Source organism: Mustelus asterias, chromosome 21 (assembly GCF_964213995.1).
Source record: "Mustelus asterias chromosome 21, sMusAst1.hap1.1, whole genome shotgun sequence".
Taxonomy (NCBI): Eukaryota; Metazoa; Chordata; class Chondrichthyes; order Carcharhiniformes; family Triakidae; genus Mustelus; species Mustelus asterias.
This window is the reverse complement of record NC_135821.1, coordinates 59,401,194-59,421,266: the sequence shown is the minus strand read 5'-3', so window position 1 is coordinate 59,421,266 and position 20,073 is coordinate 59,401,194. Positions and strand designations below refer to the sequence as shown.

General features: G+C 43.0%; 1 long non-coding RNA gene across 1 annotated transcript in view; it reads right to left on the bottom strand.

Annotated features, from left to right (window-relative positions):
• Positions 1 to 12,834: 12,834 nt before the first annotated feature.
• LOC144508969 (uncharacterized) overlaps positions 12,835 to 20,073 on the bottom strand; it is a 67,111-nt gene continuing 59,872 nt past the window's right edge. The window contains exon 4 of the long non-coding RNA XR_013500371.1: positions 12,835 to 13,121. This is a non-coding gene — a long non-coding RNA (uncharacterized LOC144508969). The remainder of the gene's footprint in view (positions 13,122 to 20,073) is intronic.

The following is a 20,073-nucleotide window of genomic DNA, read 5'->3' as shown; positions in this document are numbered from 1 at the left end:
TAACAACACAACATGGTTTTCAGCGATGGTCAGATGGTGTGGCACCAAGATTGATACAGGTACAACATAGTGAACAGCCTTAAATTGTGCTATATAGCATGAGACAATCCTCAATGTTTTGGTCAGATTGCAATAAATTCGAAGTGTTATGAAGCGAGTGAGGGAGAGTCAAATAAAAAGAAAAAAACCCAAAAGAAAACCATCATAAAAATTGGGCCAGAGAAGGTTGTGCTTATAATGGGCAGATTCATCCCAGGTAATATAGAAGAAGGAAGATTAAATGGATATTGCCAGATAATCCATACAATTCCTCAGTTTGAAATGGGATACAGCTAAACAAACTACTTTTTAAAATGATTAACCAGAATACAAAGCTATGCATTCTTGATTCAGGTGTGTATGAACTAGACAAGCAAGCCATAAACAATTGCCTAGCTATAGAGAATGAAGGTCTGCAAAGGCTGGACACATCAGGACTTACAGCAAAAGAGCTAAAGGATCTCCGAAAGAGCTAGCAGACAGAGCGAGCAGCAGACAGAGGGGTGGCATGGTAGCACAGTGGTTAGCACTGCTGATTCACAGCGCCAGAGACCCGGGTTCGATTCCTGGCTTGGATCATTGTCTATGTGGAGTTTGCATGTTCTCCCCATGTCTGCGTGGGTTTCCCCCGGGTGCTCCGGTTTCCTCCCACATTCTGAAAGATGTGCTGATTAGGCGCATTGATCCGAACAGGCGCCGGACTGTGGTGACACAGGGGAATTTCACAGTAATTTCATTACAGTGTTACTGTAAGCCTTACTTATGACTAATAAATAAACTTTATTTGTTGAGTTGGTGATCGCATCTTCTCCCAAAATGCATTCCATCAAATAATTACTCGGGGTTGGATGTAAGCATGAAGCAATCCTCACATGTCAATGAAACTTACAGGCCAATTGTTGGCGCACTCACTAGAATACCCAAATCTATCAAGACCTGCAATGGTGAGGCCTTCTGCGTGCAGCACGGAAATGTCCAACTTTCCAACAATTCGGCAAGGCATGTAGCAAAAAGGACCATTGGTGGCAGCAGTGCACTGGAGCAAATGCTGTTGCAACTAAAGAGAGTTGTGTACTGATCCAAACAGACTGTATATAAAATGTACCTTCAAGCAATGAAAATGACCATCTGGTATTCTGTCAGAAACATATATATGAGGTGACGACAAAGCAGAAAATGACAATGATGAGCACAATGAGATGAAGAGCGGTGAACACATATTTCACACTGTCAATTTCATTCAAAACGTAGAGTCCATTGCACTGTTATAAGTGTTTGCCAAGATTAGAATTCTCTGTCCTCAGAATGTTGGTAACTATTCATCATTGCCAAAGATTGACACAGGGACAAGTGTCAACATACTACCTCTGTGAATTCTAAAAGATGTGTATCCATGGACATGGAGGGCCTTGGCGAGACCTACTGTTGTGAAACTTCCAATGTACAACAGTTTTCTAATTCCAGGTTCCATAATCCTGGAGTGCAAGTACAATCAATACTTGTCACAAATGTTCTATATCATGGAAGCTAAAGGCCCATGCTCATAGGAGCATGCCATGACCTCCTACTAGTGACAAAACATGGAATTAGTTGGAACTCATGCCATTGATCAACCACAAGCACTGTTCCTAAAGTCTCAGTTCATGATCTAATATCAAAATGTCCAGAATGTTACGCTTGCAGGAGAATGCAAGTCCATCAATTGATCTGCGAAATTTAGTGCAATGCAAATGCCAGTGGCTACAAGAAGAAATGGCAAAAATTTCTACACTACAGAAAGTATGTGTGGTGAACCATAGTTGGTTACCACTATGAGTACTGAACCATAGATGGTCAGCACTATGGGTATTTGTAGATATGTTACTGTTGTCACTGTTGGGGTTAGGGTTGGGCTGTTCTACCTGTTGATACTGTTCTGTGGTACACTCCAGTTGGCTCCGCCTACCTGGAGGAGTATAAAGGTCACTGCACTGCCTGGTGACCCTTTAGTCTGGGATTGTATTGTATATAGTGTGCTCCATTCTTGTTAGTAATAAAAGCCTTTATTTCCCGGGTACAATCTAGCCTCCCGAGTGATTTAATCGCGCATCAGTATGAAAAACCATAATTGAAGGATGGGCTGATTCAATCCATCACATCCACGAACACATGACATTATTTTGGCTTAACAAGCTGGGTATCTCTTAGGGACTCATTTTTAAAGGCAGGCAGGTCATCATGCTAGAATCTTTGTGACTTGGTGTTCTTCAATAATTTCATCACCCACACATGAGCATAGATCGGACAAAAGAACTTGCAAGCAAGACAGTCTATTGCCTGGGTATGAACAATGACACTGGAGTCGGCATCATGAAGTGCAAGGCATGTCAAGAACAAATGCCAAGTCAGCACAACGAAACACTGATTCCATGTGAAGTTCTTGCTCGTCCTTGGTCCAAAATCACATCTGACCACTTTCATGTTCATGGCACTGACTTCATTGTCATCATCATCGCCAACTACTTTGTCAATCACCTCATTATTCAACAATTGCACAATTCATCAAGCACAACTGTTACACATACACTTGAGTGCTATTTTCAGTTTATTTTGTGTGCCAAGAGAAATCATTACAGATAACAGTTTACCACTTATTGGCAAGCCATTTCAGGATATGTGTGAAAAGTGGAATATCGATCACACTTCTTCTTCCCATTGTTACCCTAGATCTAGTGATCTTTCTGGGTGAATGATTTGCATGGTGAAATTCTGATTCTGTAATACGAACAGACAATGCGAGATCTACACATTGTAATGTTATATCTGAGAGTTTCTCCTTTAAGTGGGGTGTGGAGTAGTATTATTGTCACTGGACTAGGAATCAAGAGACCCAGGGTAATGCTCTGGGGACCCAGGTTGGAATCCCACCATGACAGATGGTGAAATTTGAATTCCATAAAAATCTGGACTTAAAAGGTCTACAGATGACTGTGAAACCATTGTCGATTATCGTGAAAACACATCTTGTTCACTAATGCCCTTTGGGGAAGGAAATATCTGCTGTCCTTACCTGGTCTGGCCTACATGTGACTCCAGATCCATAGCAACGTGGTTGGCTCTTAAATGCCTTTAGAAGCAGCCTCAGTTGAAGGTCAATTAGGCATGGACAATCAACGCTGGCTTAGTAATGTCCACATCCCATGAATGAATATTTTTTAAAAAGTGCAACTATTCCATCACTGGCAGTGCTCATGTTTGGCAGCCCAGTGCGTGCCAATTTACCTACTCTTAACCCATTCTACTTTCTCAGAATGGAGAAAACAACTTTTAAAACTACAAGAGAAGATGATCATCATGCACGTATCGATCCCCATGCTCCAAATCACATAAATATCATACTCTTTTTGTGCCAGATGCAGGATCATGCAAATCTAAGACAGATAGACAGCTCATGTCTATAAATGTAGGGAAACAAATAGTGGTTAATCATGAGATATGGGTGTTTTGAACTAAAATAATAAATTATGATTGAGATTAGGAACATTGGAATAAAATATCACGCAATGTGCAAGCCCCCATGATAGCAAGCCACGCGTGGTGTCTTCAATTATAGGGGAAACGTCTGTGGTTTCCTTGAAGCAGCTTGTTTCAGCTGCCGGCAGGAATACGATGACACTCAACTAATGATGCATTGATGCCTGCTCCAAAGTTGCCACAGGGTATTTGACAACTTTTCAGCTTGTGAAAGGCAGCCCGACTCCTCATGTTTTGGATTCCTTTCCACAACAGCATTCCTCATTATTCCAAGCTTCTCACGGAATAGTTACCCCTACAGACACAAAACGCGCTCAGAGTCGAGATTGAACGGCCTGGCCATGGAAACGGAGGGGAGTCCAAATTGCAAGCTTCTCATTAAATGAATACTGCAATTAACAAATGTAGACCACCCCAACCCCACCCCTCCACCCCCAATACCCCCCGCCCACCTTTCGCCGACAGTGAACTGGTTCCTCCTAAATAATGTAAGAAAACTTGCAGCAAGACAAGTCTTTTAGGCACTTCTCTTCAAAGAATACCGCAGTGCGCTCCATCAGCAAGATCACCCCAGTTATTTAATCTCTGGAGAGAATCTCCTGTCTCAGTGAGTTTCAATCATGGGTCTGAGCCCTGCAGTTGACTTTTATCTCAGAGTTTCTTCCAGCTCTGGCTTTGTGCATCCCCACTTCACCATTGGCAGCCATCCATTTAGCTGCCCAGATCCCAAACTCGTGAATTAAGGGAGACCTGATAGAGGTCTACAGAATTATGAGAGGCAAAGACAGAGTGGGTAGTCAGAGGCTTTTTCCCAGGGTGGAAGTGTCAATGACAAGGGGGCACAGGCTCAAGGTTTTAAAGTTTTTTTAGTTAAAGTTTTAATGTTTATTTATTAGTGCCACAAGTAGGCTTACACTAACACTGCAATGAAGTTACTGTGAAAATCCCCTAGTCGCCACACTCCGGCGCCCGTTCGGATACACTGAGAGAGAATTTAGCGCGACCAATGCACCTAACCAGCACGTCTTTCAGACTGTGGGAGGAAACCGGAGCACCTGGAGAAAACCCACACATCGTGCAAACTCCGCACAGACAGTGACCCAAGCCTGGAATCGAACCCGGGTCCCTGGCACTGTGAGGCAGCAGTACTAACTACTGTGCCACCGTGCTGCCCACAGGTGAAAGGGGGAAAGTTTAAGGGAGATGCGCGGGGGGGTGGGGGGGGGGGGGGGGGGGGGGAGCGGGTTTCACACAGAGTGGTGGGTGCCTGGAACGCGCTGCCAGAGGAGGTGGTGGAAGCAGGCGCATTAGCAACATTGAAGAGGCATCTGGATGGGTACATGAATAGAGAAGTTATAAAGGGAAATGGACTGAGTAAGGGCAGAAAGTTGTTTTTTTAGTTTAGTTAGGGCATCATGATTGGCACTGGTTTGGAGGGCTGAAGGGCCTGTTCCTGTGCTGTACTTTTCTTTGTTCTTTGTTCTATCCTCATCTTGCCTTCTTAAAATCCACCACTTTGACCAAGCGTTTGGTCACGTGCCCTCATTCTCATTCTTTGGTTCCCTGTCTATTTTTAACCTGATAACACTCCTATGACATGCCTTGTAATGTTAAAGGTTCTGTACAAAACCAATTTTACTTTGTTCTTATCCCGTAATCCATATTTACACTTTTATCTCTTATTTGCTGCAGTGTTCAAATTTGGTCAGATTGGAAGTTTCAAAAGGTCTATTCTTAACACTGTTGGTTCATTGATGAATAAATCCATATTAAGAACACCAAGATCTGGTGGCAACAGCTACTTATACCTGTAAGTTAATGGGAACAGAGATTTAAACTTCACACATGGCTAAAGCTTCATAATACATGCCAATAAGGACAAAAGCTCAGACACCCGACTCTATATCAATTCTGGCTAACCTTAAAATTAACCCTAAAATTACATTGCTGCTCCTGCATTTCTCATGTCTCTCCTGACTTTCCAATTTTGGCCTAGTACACTGCTCTAGCCAAATTCAATGTCAAAGGGACAGAGATATTTGCTTTTAAATCACACCCTTTGTGACCTCAGGGTTCCAAAGTGCTTAATTCACATTCGGTGAAGCACTTTCGCAGTGTATATAGTCACTGTTATATTATAAATACAGCAACTAACTTGCGCACAAGATTGTCTCACACATAGCGACATGAGAACGATCAGGTATGTTGTTCTTTTACTGATGTTTGTTGAGGAGTAATTATTTGCCAGACACTGTCGAAAATCCTACTACACTTCTTGGAAATACAACTAAAGGATCTTGTACATCAACCTGAGAGGGCAGACAAGGCTTTGATTCTTATCCAAAAGGCAAGATGTCTGACAGTGCTGCACTCCATCTGTACCGCACTCCAGTGTCTGCTAAAGATTTTGTGCCTCAGTCTCTGGAGTGGGACTTTAACCCACAATCTACTACCAATGGCACAAGTACAACCATGTGAGTCACAGCAAACATTTCAACAGTAGGATTTCATTTGGCCCCATAGTGCTTGTGACCCCAACACTAACATTAGCAACTTTAGACCTTGCTTTAGATGTCAACCATAGATCAGCCATTACTCTCTCACTTATGGGTTTTCGACCTACTTGAGAAAGCCCCACAACATAGTCTGCTTGACCACTCCAGAGTATTGCTCCATCAGGTGAGACTTTATAACAAGGCTCCATCTGCCCTCTAAGTTGGACGTATTTCAAGAAGAGTGCTGCAGAATTTTGCCTGAAAACCTAGCCAACATTTAGCCAGCCCTTGGCCAATATCTTGTTGCGTCTTATGGGACCCTGTTGCCCACAAATTTGTTGCCACATTTCCTACATTACAATGAGTGACAGCGGGTGGAATTTTCCACCAGTGGGATTTTCTGTTCCCGCCGAAGTCAATGGACTTTTGAATGGCTTGTCACATTTTCCAGCCCCAGTCCCTCCATGAAGGGCCATAAAATTCAGCCCACTGTCGAAATGCCCAGAGATGATGTAAGATGCTATGTACATGCAAATCCTTTCTTACCAATTTCCCTTATCTCCCAAGCTTTCCCAACCATTTGCTTCTATTATGGACTGTTCTTAGCCTCAACTCCCGTATGTTTTGTCCATCTGATATAGAATCCCTACAGTGCAGAAGAAGGCCATTTGATCCATCAAGTCTGCACTGACAACAATCCCACCCAGGCCCTAGCCCGGGACACTAAGGGGCAATTTAGCATGGCCAATCAACCTAACCCACACATCTTTGGACTATGGGAGGAAACTGGAGCACCCGAAGGAAACCCACGCAGACACAGGGGGAAAGTGCAAACTCCACACAGCCATCTTTTTCTTCATATGGGGAGTTTATCACTTAACAATTTCCTACCCATATCTACTGAACTAATGTTTTCTGGATTATTTGTCCAGTAATACAACCTCGACATTCTGAATCCCTGATCACCTTATACGATTCTCTTCAAATGAACTTTTTTGGCCTAGTTGATCTCCCTTGCAACCTTAATTTCTGTTACATATGGGAATGATTACAATCGGATATTGTTCCAGTACACACAGAAATATGCACACAGGAAGCATTCCAACAACAATCTGGCATTATCTGATAATTTTGCTGATCTCCTACCTACTGGTGGACTGATTTTCCACTGTTCAGCCCCAGTCTGGTCAACTGCAGTTGAGCAGAGACCCAACATGATCAATCTTCCCCCTTTTTCCCATCTATTATTGGAGGGGGAGATGAAGAAAATAGTTTTAGTTTCCTCACAGCAAGTTATAATGGCCTGGACTGTGCTGCCTGGAGGGGCACTGGAAGAAAATTCAACAGGAAAATTCAAAAGGGGATTGGATTTATATTTGAAAATGAAACATTTCTGGAGTTACGAGGAAAGAGCGAGGGAATGGGACAATTTGAATATTTCTTTCAAAAAGACAGCAAAGGCATGATAGGCCGAATGGCCTCATCCTGTGCCATATGATTCAATAATTTATAAATTGGAATACAAGGAACGTAAAGGACAGAAATTTGGCCCCACTGCGTATTTCCTGAGTTTTCTTTTTGTCTTTCTAAGTTAATAGCGGAAACCACGCAGATAATCATTATTCCTCACGTCGCCACCATTGAACATTGACTGGTTCTTCTCCACAGATCACACACAGGAACCATGGCATAGGATCATAGAATTCCTACAATACAGAAGGAGGCCATTTGGCCCACTGAGCCTGCACCGACAGACCCTATCCCTGTAACCCCACATATTTAGCTGCTAATTCGCCTGTCATTAAGGGGAAAATTAGCATTACTAATCAACCTAATCTGCACATCTTTGGACTGTGGGATGAAACCGGAGCATCCGAAGGAAACCCACGCAGACACGGGGAGAACGTGCAAACTCCATACAGGCAGTCACCCGAGGCTGGAATTGAACCCGGGTCCCTGGTGCTGTGAGGCAACAATGCTAAACACTGTGCCATTGTGCCACCCATATGAATTTGCGAAGCCTCAGGTGTAATCCATTTTTATTGTTCCACCACTCATGCTTTGAGCTGCCTGTAAACTCTACATTTTGGAATTCCCTTACTAAGCCTCTCCACCCCTCTCGTCACTATTGACACACTCCTCAAAGTCTACCTCTTTGACCATACCATTGGCCACCAACCTGATAGCTCCTTATGTGGCTCAGTGTTAACTTTTGTTTGACAATAAATAACTTTTGCTTGAAGTGTTACTATATTAAAAGAGCTGTATAAATACAAATTCCTTTAAAACCGTAACTTAATTTATTCCCATATAAAATAAATACCTTTGTCTGTAATCTTGAATCTCAAATTCTATTGAATAAAATATACATTAAGCTGTGTTAGGGTCCCGGATGAGAACCCAAGGTATATTATGAAGCTAGACGAGACCCTAACATTTTTGTTATTTTGGCATAAATGTGAGGAACAATTTCACTGAATTGTTATAGTAAATAGTATTATAGTAAAACAAACTTTATTTAATAACACAGTTTAAATATAACTGTAACAAAGGAAACAGCCTAACCACAATTGAACAATATTTTAAAAATGAAAGGAAACAACTTCAATTTCTAACTTATCACTATTTGAGTTCCAAGTAAGCAACATTCTTCTTACAGATTTAAAAACCACATTCAACACAAATGATTAGCAATCACAAATGTACTTGCTATGGTAAATGTCTACGGACTTAACATGGGTGGGACAGGTCGATTAAGAAAATTAATTTCAGTGGAAAAAAGATCTGGAGACTTAACAAATCGAGTCTCCCAGTCCTATCTCATCATCACCGAGGTCTGAAGGCAAATTTATACCTGGAGTGCGAGACAGTGAAGTAAGTTTTCAGCGAGAGAAAGAGCTTTCAGAAGCTTGCAAAATTCTCCTACCTTCAACTGGAACAACGAAACTCTAATTATTTTCTGAAAAAAACTGTTTCTTTCTCTGCTACAGATCCAGGATTGCACATGGTCCACATCATCACATGACCCTGTCAATCACTCTAATCTGAAATCCCAGGGGAATTTAAGTAAGCAAAAGTCCATTGACTCTACTCAACATAACCACTTGCAAGGTTGAAATGAGTAATTATCCTGCTCTCCCTACACCTGAGCTGTATTTCCTATAGACTTACCAACTACCTATACCATAAAGCTGATTTTTTAAACATTCTCCTGAAATGTAAAAAAAAATACAATATATATGCATATATTTGCACATTTTCATCCCAACTGCTTTCATTCAGGCACAGTTTCACATTTTCACTACACCGGAATTGAATAAATTGCTGCAAATCCTGATTTCTCAATGGATAGTTAACAATTTTATTTTACTTGTGTCTTCCAGTTCTTGGCATGCAGTCTAAGTTAAGTATCTACTCTTTGGTGATCTTTATCTAATTCTGATAAGAGCCCTGCGTCATGCTGCCCTGTTATCCTTTCCTTCACTAAAAATAACCTCAGCTCGGTCAGTCATTACAACCAATGGATAGAAGATTTTCAAATCAACTTCATCGCTTTTCATACACACAACATTGTTATCTGATAAAGTCCAACAGGTTACCTTTTCAAAATCAAGGCGACAGTGCAATCTATCAAGGTATCTATAAGACATAGGAGCAGAGGTAGCCAACTCAGCTCATCAGGTCTGCCCTCAGTATTTACAATCCTGTTAATGGGCTTCCATTGCTCAAAGTGAATCAGAGGATATAGTGGGAGTTTGGGAGAGCTGCATCGCTGTTTGATCAGTAACATGGGTGGGACAGGTCGATTAAGAAAATTAATTTCAGTGGAAAAAAGATCTGGAGACTTAACAAATCGAGTCTCCCAGTCCTATCTCATCATCACCAAGGTCTGAAGGCAAATTTATACCTGGAGTGCGAGACAGTGAAGAAAGTAAATTAAGCAGCATGAAAGGAGGTTATTCGGCCCATTATTACCATGCCAGGTCTCCAAAAGCATTGCTTAATTAATCCCATGTCCCCTTGTTCCGTCCCCATATCTCTGAATTTTAAAAAAAATTATCTTTTGAATGTTACCACTGAATCTGCTTCCAGCGCCCTTTCAGGCAGTGCATTCTGGATCGTAACAACTCGTCACATGAGAAAAAAATCATCTTCCCGTGACTTCTTCCAATCACCTTAAATCACCTTGGAGTTTAGAAGAGTGAGAGGGGATCTCATAGAAACTTATAAAATTCTAACAAGGTTAGACAGGGTAGATTCAGAAAGATGTTCCCGATGGTGGTGGATCCAGAACTAGGGGTCATAGTTTGAGGGTAGGGGGTAAACCTTTTAGGACCAAGGTGAGGAGAAATTTCTTCACCCAGAGAGTGGTGAATCTGTGGAATTCACTACCACATGAAGTAGTTGATGCTAAAACGTTGTGAATTCAAGAAGAAATTAGATACAGCTCTTGGGGCTAAAGGGATCAAGAGATGTTGGGGGGAAGGTGGGATCAGGATATTGAATTTGATAATCAGCCATGATCAAAATGAATGGCGGAGCAGGCTCGAAGGGCTGAATGGCCCACTCATGCTTCTATTTTCTATGATTCTATGATCCAGCTGGCTGCCAGTGGAAAGAATGTCTCCTTGTCAACTCTGTCAAATCTCCTCCACCCCCTCACCCCACTCACAAACGCCATCATTTTGAACCCTTCTATTAAATACCTCCTTAATCTTTGCTGCTATAAGGAGAACAATTATAGGTTGGAGAGTGTTTATAATCGGTCTATATTTCCCAGGAACCAAAGAGAAAACTGTAACAGATTTTCTTTGCGTTTGCAAAGTGTTACACGCATTGTGCACAAGCCCTTTTAATGTTCTAACAGATTTTCCATGGCATTACTGTTGACTAATCCAGGGTCCTGCTGGTGTAAGGTCGCAGATCAGTTGTCTGCTCTGGGGTGAGTAAGCCACATAAGCAGTTGTCTGTCGGCACTTGAGGTCAATCAGAGTGCAAGTGCAAAGGCTGGGAAATTTCTGTCTCCAGTCAGAAGAATCTATCAAGAAATGCTTGACCTTTGAAAAAAAATGATCGTTATGCATCTGTGAGATTTCTGGAATGTGACATACATGGACTTTTTGTGCATTTTGTCAGAGACATAGCCAGAAAGGTGCTTTCATACTATAGAAATAATTGAACTGCATCCTTAAAATAAACAAACATTGAGTTTGTGAGTTATGTACCGCATTTAGAATTACACGTGTGGAATGTGATTGAATTCCTTTATGCAATTAATACGATGATGCAAATAAACTAAAGGGACTAAAACAAAACTGCTTTACATAAAGGTGCTGAAGGGGTTTGCAGGAAAGAATGAGGTGCATTCCAAGAAAGTCAATATACGTCATAATGAACATTGTCAAGGAATAAACCTACAAACACAAACAACATTTTAACATGGGTAAGGTCTCAGCAAATCTTCAAATTATAAAACCTTGAACCACAGAAAGAGGCCATTTGGTCCATCATATTTGTGCTGTTCATTGAAAGATCTGTTAGGTTAGTGTCATAGAGTCATACAGGTTTACAGCATGGAAACAGGCCCTCCAGCCCAACTTGTCCATGCTACCCTTTTGTTTTAACCACTAAGCTAGTCCCAATTGCCGACGTTTGGCCCATATCCCTCTATACCTATCCTACCCATGTAACTGTCGTGTGTCAAACATAGTACTGCAATTTTCAACCTTTAAATATTTGTCCAATTCGCTTTTGGAAAGGAGTATAGAATTTGCTTCCTCCCACCATTTCAGAAGGCGCAGCCCAAATTATAACAATGCACTCCGTAAAAGCTATTCCCCTCATCTCTCGTTCTTTTGTCAGTCACCTTAAACCTGTTCCCTCTGCTTACCAACTTTCCTGCCATTAGAAACACTTTCTTTCTAATTATACTTTTCAAAACCCATGTCTAAGAGGCAGTTCCAACATGCAGGCAAGTTGTGCTTGGTCACAGAGATAGACAGTACCTCAAGAGGTATGGCAGTGTTATGCAGGGACGCGCGGCACAGTGGTATTTTCATTGTTCTCATAATCCAGAGACCCAGGGTAATGCTTCAGGGAATGCAGGCTTGAATCCCACCATGGCATACAATCATACAATCCCTACAGTGCAGAAGGAGGCCATTCAGCCCATCAAGTCTGCACCGACTACAATCCCATCCAGACCCTATTCGCATAAACTCACATATTTACCCTGCTAATCCCCCTGACACTAGGGTCAATTTAGCATGGCCAATCCACCTAACCTGCACATCTTTGGACTGTGGGAGGAAACCGGAGCACCCGGAGGAAACCCATGCAGACATGGGGAGAATGTGCAAACTCCAAGGCCGGAATTGAACCCGGATCCCTAGTGCTGTGAGGCAGCAGTGCTAACCACTGTGCCACCATGCCGCCCAGCAGATTTGAATTCAATAAAAATCTGGAATTAAAAGTCTAATGATGACCATGAAACCATTGTCAATTGTCATAAAAAGACATGTGGTTCACAGATGCCCTTTAGGGAAGGAAATCTGCCATCCTTAACTTGTCTAGCCCACTCCGTCAGTGATCTTTAAAAACGCCCTCTGAATTGGCCCCTTAGTCCATGAGGAATGGACAATAAAAGTTGGCCCAGCCAGAAACACCCACATCCCATTAATGAAATTAAAAACGTTCAAGGCATAGCTGGTTACTTCTAAAGCAGCCAGATATTTCTTGTTTATTCAGGAAATTTAGACTGAATCAAGTCAATAATGGCGATTGTTGGAGAGAAAACTGTGAAGACAGCGGAAAACAACAAGGCTCAGTTTTGAAATGCCCTTCATACAATCCTGCAAGTTTATTTTGTATTTATGATGAAGCTTCCGCAAGAACATTGGCTTTTTTCCATCTGTTGCAATAGTTATTCGATAATCTTTTGAAGCACAGATAATGGTTTGAAGCACAGTTTGAGTCACTGGAAGGTGATGTTTGCACTCAAGCAGGGTTAGGGGGAAGCATAATGCCATCGAGTCACATCTTAGTCTCCGCAGGAGAAAAGCTTTTTCTCTACATCTGAAATATGAGCAGCATACGAACAGTCAAACAGTAATTTAATTTTGCTTTCTTAACTTAGCTTATAGTTTATTTTAAGGTGTCAGCCCGTGACTCAATTGGTAACACCCTTTTCTCAGAGTCATGGGATCAAATCGCACTGAACTTTCCTGAGTACATGTCCAAGACTGATGCTCTTAATGCATTACTGAAGGAGTGCTGCAGTGTCCATAAGACCATAAGACCATAAAACATAGGAGCAGAATTAGGCCATTTGGCCCATTGAGTCTGCTCTGCCATTCAATCATGACTGATATTTTTCTCATCCCCATTCTCTTGCCTTTTCCCCATAACCTCTGATTCCCTTATTAATTAAGAACCTATCTATCTCTGTCTTAAAGACACTCAATGACCTGGCCTCCACAGCCTTCTGCGGCAAAGAGTTCCACAGATTCACCACTCTCTGGCTGAAAAAATTCCTCCTCATCTCTGTTTTAAAGGATCGTCCCTTTAACCTGAGGTTGTGTCCTCTGGTTCTAGTTTTTCCTACGAGTGGAAACATTCTCTCCATGTCCACTCTATCCAGGCCTCGCAGTACCCTGTAAGTTTCAATAAGATCCCCCCTCATCCTTCTAAACTCCAACGAGTACAGACCCAGAGTCCTCAACTGTTCCTCATATGGCAAGCTCTTCATTCCAAGGATCATTCTTGTGAACCTTCTTTGGACCCTTTCCAAGGCCAGCACTTCCTTCCTTAGATATGGGGCCCAAAACTGCTCACAGTCAGAGTTGATGGCTTCTGATGCAACCTGTTACGAACTTGGCTGATGTTAACTGCAAGGGTGTCCCAACTTCGAAGCACCGGTTCATAGTGGTGTATAGTCTTGTAAGGAGCCACGCGTGATACCAGTGAGACCAGCCCAGTCATAGTATAACACTTTTTAAAGACTATTTATCATGGTACAGAAAAGACACACATGCACAAACAGGACTATGGAAATCACTCAGTTTAAGTAGGAATTACCCTTCTCATCCAAAGTACATTTACAAGATCTGAAATCTTTCAGGACTTCCCTCTGACCAAACAACATCCAATCCAATAGATCTATAAGTAAAGTGCAGCTTATAGTTACCAAACTGAATACAATTGAATAGTTATTATGGGGAATATCTCTTCTTGGTTCAGTGAAGATATGGGTTTTAACTGTCTCCATGAACGTACTCTGCACACTTGCTACTGCAAGTCTGCAAACCAGCACCAGCTTACAGGCTGTTAGCTGGGCTTTGTACCTCAGGCTGCTAGATAGATACTACCTCTCTGCTTCCACAAAATGGTTGCCAGTTATATAATTGTTTCCCTTTGAAGATACTCTCTGTATATTTGGCTGTCTGTCCCCTCGGCTTCTGTTAGTTTCAACATGACCATTCATAGGACGGGGCATAGAGTATAAAAGTTGGGGTCTGATGTTGCAGATGTATAGAACGTTGGTTCGGCTACATCTGGAATACTGCGTCCAGTTCTGGTCGCCACACTACCAGAAGGACGTGTAGGCTTTGGAGAGAGTACAGAGGAGGTTTATCAGGATGTTACCTGGTATGGAGGGGCTTAGTTATGAGGAGAGATTGGGTAAACTGGGGTTGTTCTCCCTGGAAAGACGGAGGATGAGGGGAGACTTAATAGAGGTGTATAAAATTATGAAAGGCATAGATAGGGTGAACGGTGGGAAGCTTTTCCCCAGGTCGGTGGTGACGTTCACGAGGGGTCATAGGTTCAAGGTGAAGGGGGGGGAGGTTTAACACAGATATCAGACGGACATATTTTACACAGAGGGTGGTGGGGGCCTGGAATGCGCTGCCAGGAAATGTGGTGGAGGCGGACACACTGGGAACGTTTAAGACTTATCTAGACAGCCATATGAACGGAGTGGGAATGGAGGGATACAAAAGAATGGTCTAGTTTGGACCAGGGAGCGGCGCGGGCTTGGAGGGCCGAAGGGCCTGTTCCTGTGCTGTATTGTTCTTTGTTCTTTGTTCTTATATGTCTTCCCTGAATGGTACCATCATCTGTCCCAAAGTATTTCTCATTAGCAGGGTGACGTATTCCTTTCTTTGGTCTGTCTGCACCTGCTAATCTCATTACAGGGACTCACATCCTGTGGAATACCTTTTGAAATGCGGGTAACTTTGGACCTGAAGGTACATTCATGACAAACCTTAAACAGAAGCTCCATCTGCCATGTTGGGTAGTTGCAAAAGATCTCACAGCAATATTTGAAGGAGGGCAGGACAGTTTTGCCCAGTGTCCTGGCCAATATTTATCCCACAAACAATGGGGGGAATTTTCCCGTCCTGCCTGCCACAGAAATCGTAGTGGGTTGGGGGGTGGACCATGCAAAGCTCCGTTAACCTCATCATTCAAAATAGATTCTAAGGTCATTTTCATTGTGCTGTCTATGGGAGATGCTGGATACAAATTGGCATCCACGTTTCCTTACATTACAATAGTGAATACACTTCAAAGGTAACCATTGATCGTGAAGAGCTGTGTGATGCCCTGTGGTGTTGAAGGGCACTATATTAATGCAAGTTCTTTCTTTTCTAATCTATATATCATGGTAGTTCTTGTGCTGTTCATTGTGGAGAATCTCACTAAATGAGACTAGAATGGTTACCCATTTTCCACCTGATGTCAGTGACCTTTACTGTGAGTTGAGGTGTAGGATATGGAGAGTCAAGCTCTCTCAACATTGTCAATGAAACAATCTCAAGGTCAAGAGACTGAGGGGTCAAACGTCAGTTCCAGGACTTTGAACGCGCAATGTGTGATGGTGACATTCAGTTGCAGCTCTGGGGGAGTGCTGCACTGTTAAACACATCCCTTTCTGCTCCCGTTTAAGTGGATGTTGCAGGTCTTCTCAAAGAATAAAGGAAATATAATAGGGAGTTATCACAGTATCCCTAATATTCTTCCGCCAACCAACAGCAAGTGTTTGGTACTCAAATGAATGTCTGGGCTGTCAGCCAACGATCCATAATAAGGCTTGGCTGTGAGCCCAGACATCCATTACTCTTGTTGAAACAGCTGCGCCCGAGAAAAAATATTGTTTGATTAACAGTTTAGATTCTCTGATCTTTGCTGTCAATTCCGCAAATTTTGTTTACACAACATTGTGCTTTCAAGGGTTTGTGATTTTTATGATGTTTCAAGTAGCTGGAAGATTGACACTTTTATTAGCTTATAGTGAATTGACTTTTTTGTCAACATAGAAGAAAGTTATGAATGAATTACTTTTTAAAAGCTTTTCCCCCCATACTACTATAGGGTTCATTGGTTCTAGACTGCATGTAGTGGGCCAATGGGCATGGAAGTACCATAGCTTGGTATGAGAGCCAATAAGGGGGTGATGGAAGGCCAGAGCTTGGCACAGAGGGCATAAAGGCCATGGGGAGAGGTAGATGGAAGGGAAAAGTTTGGCATTGGGCATGAGGGCCATGGAGGTGGGTGGAAGAGCAAAGCTAGGCACAGGGGAAGTGAGGGGCCATAGGGGTAGGTTGGGGGGGCATAAGGTGGCATGGATGGGGCATGGATGGGGTGAGGACTGGAGGATCTTTGTGTTTTTATTTTAGCCCGTACCAAGTATCATGGCATGGAGGTGGACATTTTAAACAGCCTACATCCACACCTAACAGCCCGTGTGGCTGCCTCCAAACTTCTTCATGGGTCGGCTGGCCTGGCTCCAGCCTGCAACCGCCCTCTGGCAATGAAGATCTCTGCTTTGTGGGCACTTTCTCCGAAGGCGGGTGGGGTGAACCGGGAAGTTGGCTGACTGCCGCTGCCCAACTTGAGGATGAAAATCCAGTCCTTAATTTCTTAAATGCATCTCAAGTCTTTTAGGTGCCTTCTTCAATCAGTAACTCCTAAGGTGATCCCCAGAATACAAATGGTGATTCCCCTCAATGTACATACACACACCTATCACCGCTCTTATTTTATTTTCTGTTGTCTGGTGTCAGCTTGTGCTGAATTAGGAGCGGTTTGAGCGAACCCATTTGAGCTAGGAACTGAGTTGTGATGACGCCAATCCAACTTCATGGAGGCTCCTTGCAGCCAACAACAACACAGCTGGGATTTCAGAGTAAAAGCTTTAGCTCTTAGTTTTATTCCTGAAGCAGAGGTTATTCTGTGCCAACTTGTTAAGTATTGATAAGCTGGTCGATTCATAATCAAGGTCAGGGTTGGTAGCGACAATAAAATTGTGTAAGAATTTGGATAAGTAAATTGCAAAGGTAATCAGAACAATTCTGGGAGGCGAGGAAATAAGGAAAGTGAAATTGGAAAACGTTCTGGCGAAAAGAGAGATCTCAAGACTAGGGGATTTCCTTTCTTTGGTTGTAGTGACTGGAGTGTCATACCATGTAATTGCTAATAGCTCACTTTGCAGCAATGGCGTATGTAAAAGATCCCACGGCACTACAATATGGATGACTTCACCCCTACCCCACTTTCCTCAAGGTCTCTATTCAGGTTTGTTCCCTTTCCGCACTTCAGTCTGACTGTTGGGGATTTCCTCCCTCCCCCCCTTTTTTTTGAATCTTTCGTGAGATGCGATATTACTGGCTGGGTCAGCATTTATTGTCCATCTCTAAATGCCATTGGGAAGGTGGTGTTGAGCTGCTTTCTTGAACCGCTGCAGTTACGTAGCATAGGTATACCCACTGTGCGGTTAGGGAGGGAGTTCCAGGATCTTGACCCAGCAACAGTAAAGGAATACCACAGAAAGCATTCTTTCTGGTTGTATCACAGCTTGGTATGGTTCCTGCTCTCCCCAAGACCGCAAGGAACTGCAAAAGATCGTGAATGTAGCCCAATCCATCACGCAAACCAGCCTCCATTGACTCTGTCTACACTTCTCGCTGCCTTGGCAAAGCAGCCATCATAATTAAGGATCCCCATGCACCCCGGATATTCTCTCTTCCACCTTCTTCTGTCGGGAAGAAGATACAAAAGTCTGAGGTCAGGTACCAACCGACACAAGAACAGTTTCTTCCCTGCCGCCATCAGACTTTTGAATGGACCTACCCTGCATTAAGTTGATCTTTCTCTACACCCTAGCTATGACTATAACACTACATTCTGCACCCTCTTGTTTCCTTCTCTATGAACGGCAGTGAGACAACCCAAATTCAGTCATCCAGTCCCTTCCTGCCCTTATAATTTAAGCTTGATTACCTGGCCCTCTCCAGTCTGTTAAACTGGAATAACCTATTGCTGGGCACACCAATGGAAATACTCAGCAGGTCTGGCAGCTTCTGTGGAGAGAGAAAGAGAGTTAATGGGGGAAATTTTCCAGTCTCGTCCACTGCAGTAATCATCATGGGCGGGATAGAAAATTTGATGGACTATTTAAAGGTTCGTTGCCCTCTGGTGGGAATTTCGGACTTGGGGAGGGGGTGAGGGGGCTAGATCTATGATGTGAGCTACAGAAATCGTAATAGCTGAATATTCCATCTGTCCATGGCTAATAGAAATAGACACAGTACTGCACGAGCTTGAACAGATAAGTCCTCTCTGGTTTCCTCGCCAATACTTATCTCTCAAACAACATTCGAAAAATAAATGATCGAGGAAGTTATCTGAGTGCTGTATGTGGGTGCTGGCAGTGCACTATCGCTGCTGCATTTCCTTCATTGCTACAGTGACCTTGACTTCGAGTTTAATTGGCTACAGCGTGTTCGGTTGTCCTGAGGTTGCAAGAATACACTCTATAAATGCAAACACTTCCGTTCTTTCTTTAAGTTGTCAAATGCTCCAAAGCAATTTTCAGTAATGATATCCCAAAATCATTAATGTTGGGAGTGTGTTGTTACAAGGTTACAAGCTGTATAGCTCCCATAAACAGCTGATAATTGTGAGGCAGCACGGTGGCACAGTGGTTAGCACTGCTTCTTACAGCACCAGGGACCTGGGTTCAATTCCGGCCTCGGGTGACTGTGTGGAGTTTGCACATTCTCCCCGTCTCTGCCTGGGTTTCCTCCTGGGTGCTTCGGTTTCCTCCCACACTCCAAAGATGTGTGGGTTAGGTTGACTGGCCATGCTAAATTGCCCCTTTGTGTCAGGGGGATTAGCAGGGAAAATGCATGGTGTTGCGGGCATAGGCTGTGATTGTTGTCGGTGCAGGCTTGATGGGCCGAATGGCCTCCTTCTGCACTGTAACGATTCTACGATTCTATGATCTGCAGCCAAACTAGGTGGACTACCCTCTGAGAATTTTGAAGTGATTTTGGGATATAGTTATTCAGCTCTTTAATGAATATCAGAATGTGGAGCATAGACTGAAATGCTGTAACAGAAGGACACCCCCTCAGAATGTCTATAAAAGGGCAGAGACCTGGTAGAACCGTGCCTTGCACCACATTACAGTCCTCCTTTCTCAGGTTCTGCCTTCAAACTATTCGCAGTGCTTTTTCTTTTGATTATGTATGAGTGTATTCCGAATTCTTGCTCCTTATCACCGCTTACCATCACAAATGGAATTTTTTTCTTCTAATGCAATGGTTTTGCAGTCAGCACTAAACCAGCTGGTAATGAGTCAGTGCTAAACTCAAAGGGTAGGTACAGACGTTTCAAAGCCATGAGGTGATGGATGCCATGATGACAAAGAGCTGGGCCAAAAGCTGGTTAGGTACTAATATGAAATAACACAAAGGAAGTGAGATCACTAAACCATTGCCATGATTCACAAGCTCTTGAAATTCTGGCCTGTTCTAATTTTACGCATGTGTCGATCTGTGAATTCTTTGGGGAGGGACTGGGTATGATAATCCATTGAATTGATCACTGAGTCGCTGAGGAGCGCCTCAGGGTGGCAAGATAGTGTTCCGTGGTGTTCCCTGCCTTTGGGAGAATAGATGTACATTTGCATAGCTCTGCACCAAGTGCCACTACACAAACACATTTCTTCCCCATCTATCAG